Here is an 8,936-nt window from a genome sequence, read left to right on the forward strand (position 1 = left end):
TTGTGGTTGTATTTGAGTGTAAGTCTATGGGTGTGTGTGATTCTGTAACTGCTCGAATGTGAGTGAATGTTCAAGTGTGTGTGTGTATAAGTGTGTATATGAGTGTGTATAAGTATGTTGTGTGTATGTGTGAATATGAGTGTGAGTGAATGTACGAGTGTGTTTAAATGTATATGAGTGTGCACAAGAATGTTGTATGTGTGTGAGAGTATGAGTGTGTGAATGAATGTATGAGTGTATATGCGAGTATGTGAGTGTGTATGAGTGTGTGAGTATGTGTGTATGTGAGAGTGTGTATGAGTGTGAGTGTGTGAGCGTGTATAAGTGAGTGTGTGAGTATGAGTGTGTGAGTGTATATGTGAATATGTGTATATGTGTGAGTATATGTGAGAGTGTGTATGTGTGTGTATGAGTGTGTGTGCACGTGTGAGGGTGTGTGTATGAGTGTGTGTGAGTGTGAGAGTATATGTGAGTGTGTGAGTGTGTGTGAGAGTATATGTGAGTGTGAGAACATGTGATTGTGTATGAGTGTGTGTAAGTGTGTGCATGTGTGTGAGTGTGTATGACAGTGTGTGAGCGTGTGTATGAGTGTGTGAGTGTGTGAGAGTATACATGAGTGTGTGAGAATGTGTGAGTGTGTGAGAGTATATGTGAGTGTGTGTGCCTGTGTGTGTGTGTGTGTGTGTAGATGGCCGTGGGCTCCCCTTCGGGGCCTGCTCTGCACCAGGCTTGCATGGTCAGCTCTCAGGCAGTGTTGGAGGGGCCAGCTCCGTGTGCCACAGAGGGGCCCTAGCATTTGTCTTTCCTTAGCGCTATTCCTCATGTGTTTCTTACAGGTGTTCATTCTAGGTGTTCTCTCTTCTTCCTCCAATCTGGGTATTAAAAGTGGTCCTGGGAGACCTGAGTCCAAGGGGATCCCTTCTTGGGGGCCCCCCTCTGTGTCGCCCTCCTTTCTCTGCAGGGGGAGGTGGTGGCGGAGGAACGCCTTGCTTGGTTTTTAGTGCAACACTAACTCCTGTCGGGTGTAACAAGTACTAGCCCAGCGACATGAACTTGGACACAGCGAAGCCGTTAGCAGAGTGGCCATCGGGGGAGGGCTGCTTCCTCAGGAGGAGGTTCGGCAGGTGCATGCCTGCTCATGTTGAAGGAAGCGATTACAATGTTACAGCCCTGATCATGGCGTTTCTCTTTAAGAAGTAGAGACTTTGCCAGCCAGAAACATTTTCCTAACTCACTTTTTTGGTAACAGAATCTGATTTTTTCATTTTGATGTGATGAAATCTAAATTCAGAAATCCCCGTGTAAGAGTGTAGGCAGGCCAGGTGGACCTGTGGGGCAGGGAAACCCGGGAGGGAGCTGTCAGCTGGGGGCCGGGAAGGCCCTCACCCGCCTCACTCTTTTCCCTTGGAGAAGCTGTGTTAGAAGAGCGTTAGGTGTGGGTCAGACCTCCACGAGCCACGAGCGTGCATCAAGTACTTCCTGATTTCTTTCCATCAAGAGGGTGTCTGTATTTGTCTGTCTGCAGTTCAGCATGAGTAGAAATTGTCATTCTGAAACTGATAGAGTTTTGTTACAGTCAACAACGAATTGTTCAGATTGTGGATCAGCCAGTAGCATGGGCAGTGCCTATCAGGTGTCAGTGGTAGGAAATCTTATTAAACCACAGTGAAAAATCACTCATTTGAAGCCCAGTGGCTGAGCCACACAAGGCACCCGGGCTTTGCTGAGGACGTGAGCCCCCCCCCCCACCAGAGCTCGGCTCCACCTGTAGGGGTGCTCGGGGGCCCAGAGGGAGGCACCCCCAGGCTGTCCTCTGTCCAGGGCCCTTTCTCTGCACCTTGCTGGCGCACTGGGCCGGCTGTTCTAGTGTGTGCGTTTGGGCAGGACCTCGGGGCTGTGGTAAGAATCCCCCTCCCCTGAAGAGATCTTAAAACAGAGGCGGGCGGCTCAGGGCGTGCCTTGCCCCCAAAGCAGTCTCGATGCCAGGCTGTCCCCGGGGTGGGGTCTGGCAACGTGAGCAGCCGGCCGTTGGCACCTGCTTCGGGCCACACCTGCAGCAATGGCACCTGTGCCCAGGTTTCGGAAGCGAAAGCTCCTTCCTAGTCAGAAATCCAGCCTGTCAACCCACAGCGACATCGCAACCCGGTGGGGAAGGGATTTTCCTCCATACGCAAAAGCTTCCTGGTCTCTCTTCTAGGAGTTGTTGCCGGCCATTTGGTCTGTGGAGATTTAATCTCTTTGAAAAAGGAATGTTAGGGCACCAGTAGGAATACCAGCCTCTGCATGAGATCTCTTTTCTTCTGAAAGCTGTTGGGTGAGAAGTAAAGTCTCTGTCTCTCGTTAAATTGGAAGACTTTCTACTCAGGAACCACAAAGGAACAGAGTGGCACACTGACTATGTGCTAATTTAGAACTTGCGCGTGGAGGGGGATGATCCGCGCATTTCCCTCCCATCTGCTAATCGCAGGCTGAATTTCTGCTGTCCTGAGAAGCTCACAGCAAGGAGGAGCTGAGCAGGAAGCAGCAGCTCCGGTGGTCAATGCGTGTGTGGGAAGATCCGCTCCTGCAGCGCCGGGGAAGCGGATACAAGCGAGGTGGCACGGCCCTGCATCGGCGTAGCTCAGCGGACCAGAACTGTGTGTCTAACTCTGTGCTGGGGGCCGCAGACCCCGTGTGGAGGCCCTGCATGTCAGTGCCCACTACGCAGGAGCCACTGGTCACGCCTGGCCGCCGAGATGGAAATCCACAGCAAGCGAACAGAATCAGCATTCAAACATCAGCTCTTCTGTCCCGCTCCCCCACTTCCTGGGGGCTCAGGGGCCGCGGGTGCTGCCGGCTGCCCTGCTGGGCCCCGAGCTCACCAGCATTCCCCTGTCCAGGCTGCCGTTCTGTGGGTGCTGTTGCAGACAGGTGGACACAGAGGCAGTGGCAGAGAAACGCAAATCCTGGTAGGGCACCATGGTTTCCGTGACAGGGACCAGCAAGAGGCCTAGGCTGAGGCTGTCAGTGGGCGGCAAGAAGGAGCAGCCGCGTGGAGAACGGGAGGAGGGCAGAGACCCTTCCAGGGGGAGGCTGCGGGGTGCCCAGGGCACCTGTAGTAGCCGCAGGATCTCTGCGGTGTTATCCAGTCAAGACGAGGTCATCTGGGCATTGGAGAGATCTAACCCCATGCCTGGTGACCTCGCGAGAAGGACGTTGGGCAGAGACCCTGAGGCTCCATGATGAAGGCCGCGTGATGAAGAAGCTGTGGGATGCACCTGCCAGCCAGGGAGCACCAGGGCTCGCAGCCACACCAGAGCGGGAGGAGGCGGGAAGGTGTCTTCCCACGCGCCGCGGAGGGGGCACGGCCTCGATGTGGAACCTCCTGGCCTTCGCCTCTGAAAGACAGGGCGGTCACTGCTGTTGAAGCCACCCAGTCTGTGCCGTTTGGTTACGGCCGCCGTGGGGACTAAGACAAGGGGAGAAACACCCAGTCTGTGCCGTTTGGTTACGGCCGCCGTGGGGACTAAGACAAGGGGAGAAACACCCAGTCTGTGCCGTTTGGTTACGCCCACTGTGGGGACTAAGACAAGGGGAGAGACACCCAGTCTGTGCCGTTTGGTTACGGCCGCCGTGGGGACTAAGACAAGGGGAGAAAGCGGCAGGGGTGCAGGTGCGCGGCGTAGTGAGGAACCAGGTGGGATTTTGCGTGCAGTAGTGATTCGACCCCGTGTGCTCGTGTGTCTTACAAAGCTGACTTCCACACTGGGTGGGGAGGGAGTGAAGCAGGAGGCACGGCCTGTTGAAGGCTTCGCAGGTTGTGTTTAGGCGGATACCGTGGCTCAGGTCGGGACGGAGGGTGCAGCCCGGGGGTCCCAGGTCACCGTGCAGAGGCGTTCACCGAGTGCTGGGGTGCGGGCATGTGGAAGGGGACCCGAGGCCTCGGTGAATGCTGGGCTGAAGGGCTTTGGCTGTCCTCAGGGCACCGAGCTGGGTAGGTCTGGGCTTGGATGAGTGTGCTGGGCTCCAGATAACAGCTGAGACCTGTCTGCATCCAAATGACATTTGAATTCTTGGAAGTTGAAGCCATAGCTCTAAGGGTCTTAGGTGGAGAGGAAGGATGGCCTGGGCCCGGAGAGGCCAGCAGAACACAGGGTTCCGGGACACCATGGGGGCCAGGGAGGCTGGTGGCGTTGCTGACGTCACAGGCTGAGGACACTGCTTCAAACAGCGCAATGGCAAATCCTTAGCATCAGGTAAAACCCAATGTTGGTGTGGTCCCATGAAGTGGCATGTCATGCCACTGTGGGGGGCAAAAGTGTGTGATGTCCTCGTCCATGCTTGTTCACTGCTGTGTTTGCAGCAGTAAAAGAGAACCGACCAAAACGTAGAACCAGTCCAGGAGCAGCCCTCGTGCCCTTAGGAAGAGCCTGGTGAAGTTGGCCTTCTCTTTCTTTCTTTTTTTTTAAATTTTTTTGACAGGCAGAGTGGACAGTGAAAGAGAGAGACAGAGAGAAAGACCTTCCCTTTTCCGTTGGTTCACCCCCCAGTGGCCGCTGCAGCCAGCGCACCACGCTGATCCGAAGCCAGGAGCCAGGTGCTTCTCTTGGTCTCCCATGTGGGTGCAGGGCCCAAGCACCTGGGCCATCCTCCACTGCACTCCCTGGCCACAGCAGAGAGCTGGCCTGGAAGAGGGGCAACCGGGACAGAATCCAGCGCCCCGACCGGGACTAGAACCTGGTGTGCCGGCGCCGCAGACGGAGGATTAGCCTAGTGAGCTGCTGTGCTGGCCAAAGTTGGGCTTTTCTTACACAGCTGAATAAAAGGAAAGCTTATGAGGAAGATGAAAGCAGGCTCTGAAACCTAAAGTGTAACACGCCCCCTTTGTGTGTGCAAACGAAGGTGCGTCTTGCCTGTACCGTCTTCTGGAACACAGTGGCAGAGCCTGCTGAGTGTGTCCATCACTGGGTGTGGGGCTGGCGTGGACAAGGGGCAGAAGGGATGGACGTCCTCACTGTCGGCTCTCACAGCCGGTGAGTGTTTGCGCCGCAAGGCTGTGCTGCTTCCGTCACTAACAGCTGCAGGAGTTGAACAGTTCTGTTCTTTTGAATCGCATTCGCAGGAGGCGGTAACGACAGCACAGAGGGGCTGGCGCTGTGGTGTAGCAGGTAAAGCCGCCGCCTGCAGTGCCTGCAGTTCGAGTCCTAGCTGCTCCACTTCCTATCCAGCTCTCTGTTATGGCCTGGGAAACCAGTAAGATGGCCCAAGTGCTTGGGCCCCTGCACCAATGTGGGAGACCTGGAAGAAGCTCCTGGCTCCTGGCTTTAGATTGGCACAGTTCTGGCCATTGCGGCCATCTGAGAAGTGAACCAACGGATGGAAGGCCTCTCTCTCTCTGCCTCTCTGTGACTGCCTTTTAAGTAAAATTAAAAAACAAACAAGCAAACAAAAAAAAACCAAAAACAAACAAAACAAAACAAAACAAAAGACAGCACAGTGGGGCCGATGCCCCCTCACTCAGCTGCTCCCGTGCTCACCTCCCGCCGGGCCAGGGACCGGTCTGGTGTCTGGTGTGTGTGTCTGGTCTGGTTTTTTTTCACGTGTGCGTCAGTTGTGTTCACTGTCACATGATGTGTGCATGTGGAGTCTGTCATTGCATCCTGTGTGTGTGTCAGAGCTCTGTCTCTTTCCCCCACATTGGATTCAGAAAGCCACCTCCACAACCCAGACCCAGAGCAAGTCCCTCACCTCCAAGACTCCCCTTGCAGAGCTGTCCTCCCCTCGCCTCTTCCTGTCCGTCTTCCTGGAAGCCCCTGATCTCTTTCCACCGCCACGGTTTTGCCATCTGTGTGTTGTGGAAATGGTCTCGCGCACTGGCCTTCGGATGTTGAGTTGTGCTCACGCCCCCAGAAGCCTTTGGTGTCGCCACTGGTTTTTATTTCGCTGTTGGGATAGGACACAGGGACATCTCACTGTGGTCTCTATTTGCATTTTTTATTGGCTAGTTATGCTGAAAGTCTCCTCATGTGCTCAGGTGCCAACTATGTATACTATCTGGTGACAAGCATCTGGTGTGTTTTGCCCACTTTCCGCTTGATTTTTTTTTTTTTCTTCTGGTGTTGAGTTGTGAGAATCCTTCATGCAGACATTCCCTGACTTAAGATGGTTTGACTTAGGTTTTCGACTTTACAAGGGTGCAAAAGCAATACACGTTCAACAGAGGCCGCTCCTCAGACTTTGAGTTTTGGTCTCCTGGGCCACCTTTGTTTGGTGCCCACGGTCCTGGGGAGCTGGAGAGTGGCCGTGAGCGTGGTCACACGAACTCCAGGGAGTCCACTGACTCTGTGCCCAGGAGTGTGCTGGACGCAGCCAATCACAGGTGATGGTCGGCACCCGACCCAGAGATCAGCTCTCCCAGCTGGGGGCTGATGTGAGTGTTTTGTGCGTGTTTAGGTAGGCGGGGCTAAGCTACAGCGTTTGATAGGTTAGGTCTATTAAATGCATTTTTGACTCATGGTATTTTAAACCAGTGACTTTTTTTGGGTATATGGTAAGTTAGGGAACATCTGTATATGCTAGGTATGAGTTCCTTGTTGGATATTCTTGCAAATCTTTTCACCCTGTTTGCAGCTTTGCTTTTTTATCCTTTTGCTAGGATCTTTTGCAGGTAGAGTTCTCAATTTTGTTCAAGTTCAACTTATTGTGATGCTTCTTTTATGGGTGCCTGTCTCAGAACTCTTGGTGAAACTTTAGCTCCCAAGAATATTTCTCCTGGATATTTTATGGTTTTACATTTGCTTTGAAGTCTGTTGTAATTTGATCTGATTTTTTGTAGAAGATGGTGTTAGGTTGGCGTTCACTTTCGCCTACAGAGATGCGATTTCCTGTACATCTTTGTTGAGCAGATGAGTCTTCATCCAGGCCATCGCTGTCGTGCTGTTCAGAAACCAGCTAACCGTGCTCACAGGTGACCCTGGGTCCTGTGCCCTGTTTTGCTGATCTGTGTGTCTGCCCTATGTCGATACCACGCAGTCGTGATTAGTGTGGCCATAGCGTGACTCCGATGTCCTCCCAGTTTGCTTCATTGTTTTAGCTCTTCTAGGGCCTGTGCCTTCCCAGATGAATTCTAATCTTTACATGTTCGCAAATACTCTTGCTGACTGTTTTTTTAAAGGTTGACTTAGAAGACGGAGTGACAGAGAGAGAGAGAGAGAGAGAGAGAATTCACCCGTCCACTGGTTCACTCCTCGGCTGGGCCAGGCTGAAGCTAGGAGCCAGAACCTTCATGTGGGTCTCCCACGTGGGTGGCGACAGCACAAGCACTTGGCCACGTCTGCTGCTGTCCAGGCCTTGCTGTTCCGAGCCTGCGCTCACCTGTTTCTTCTGCATCAGTTGATATGTGATCTCTCTTCTTTCACCTGTTAAGATAGTGAATTACTGTCTTAGCCCATTTGGGCTACCACGACGAAGTACCGCAGACTAGGCCTTGCATGAAGAGCAGAAGTGTGTGTGTCCCAGTTCTGAGGCCTGGAAAGGCCAGCATCACGGTGCCGGCACAGTCGGCGTGTGGTCAGGGCTTGCTTTCTGGTCCATAGGTGGCCTCTTTCTCTACATCCTCCCAGGGTGGAAGGGCTGAGGGAGCTCCCCGAGGTGTCTACTCTCACCCCCTAGTAACTTCCCAAAGAAATCAACTCCAAATACGGTCGTACGGTTGGGGCGGGGGCAGGTGTTAGGCTACAGTAGAGGAGCTGGACAGATGTAAACAGCCCGAAGCAGTAACACTGAGTGATGTTCAAATGTTGACCTAGGCTTGCATCCCTGGAATAATCTCACATGGTCAGCCTCACATCTGGATCTCTCTCTCTCTCTCTCTCTCTTGTTGCTCCCCGTCTTCGTGGAGGAACGACACAGGACCCTGCGCTGTTCTTTTGTCTGCTCGGCCCTCCCCGGATTTGCTGCTGGTTCTTCCCGGGTTGGCTACCGACCCTTCCACCTCCGTGGAAGGGCGGTTCCCCCTGCCACTTTCCCCACTTCCGCGGGGGAGCAGCACACCGCCGGCCGGCTCTCTCGGGGGCTGCACAGGTGTTCCCTCAGATGTTCCTGGTGCATGTTGTCTCTCTCCTCCTTTATAGTCCTCTTCCACCAATCCCAACTCTGCTACCCACACGCCGAGTACGCTGCTCTCCTCCAATCAGGAGCAGGTCCTGCTGTTTATTGGTTGAACTGGAGGCAGCTGTGTAGAAGCTGTTTCTCCCTTCTCAGCGCCATATTGTGGGAGAGCAGATGTATAGAATAAGTCTTAATTCCAGTAACTTAGTCTAGTCCGGGTTGCTCCCCACATCTCTCATATACATACATATTTAAATGAAAGCCTTTTGGTCCTCTGGATTCCCTTCACTCACATACTGTTAAAGCGCTTCATCCCCCTGCGTGATGTTGGCCTGTGCGTCTCTTTCTCGCACTGCCTGGCCTAGTTCTGGTGTCAAGGCCCCACCGACCTCACAGGATGGACTGAGAGGTGTCTGTCTGCTACGTCTGGAAGACACTGCGCAGTGGTGTGTTGCTGCCTCCTTCCCGTTTGGTAGAACTCTCTAGCGGAGCCATCTGGGCCGGAGGCAGCCTTTTCAAGACACAAGTATCTCACTGATACTCGTGGGGCTGCTCACATGATTTATTTCCTATTGGATGGGCTGGGTGGCTTGCATTTTTGAGAAATTGTTTTACTTCCTCTGAGCTGTCGTTTTTATCCTGTGGAGTGGAGTGTGATACTCCCTCATTATTATTTTAATGTCTGCAGGGAGGGTCTGCTATGATACCCATGTTCTGTTTAGCAGATTAATACTTTAATAGGAATAATCTTTTACATATCATTTATGTTACAAGTTTATCATTTTTATTGATCTTCTCAAAGAACTACCTCTTTGCTTCATTGAGGTCTCCCTATTGTTTTTCTGTGT

The sequence above is a fragment of the Oryctolagus cuniculus genome, chromosome 10 (assembly GCF_051225735.1).
Source record: "Oryctolagus cuniculus isolate XC-2025 breed Fujian yellow rabbit chromosome 10, ASM5122573v1, whole genome shotgun sequence".
Taxonomy (NCBI): domain Eukaryota; kingdom Metazoa; phylum Chordata; class Mammalia; order Lagomorpha; family Leporidae; genus Oryctolagus; species Oryctolagus cuniculus.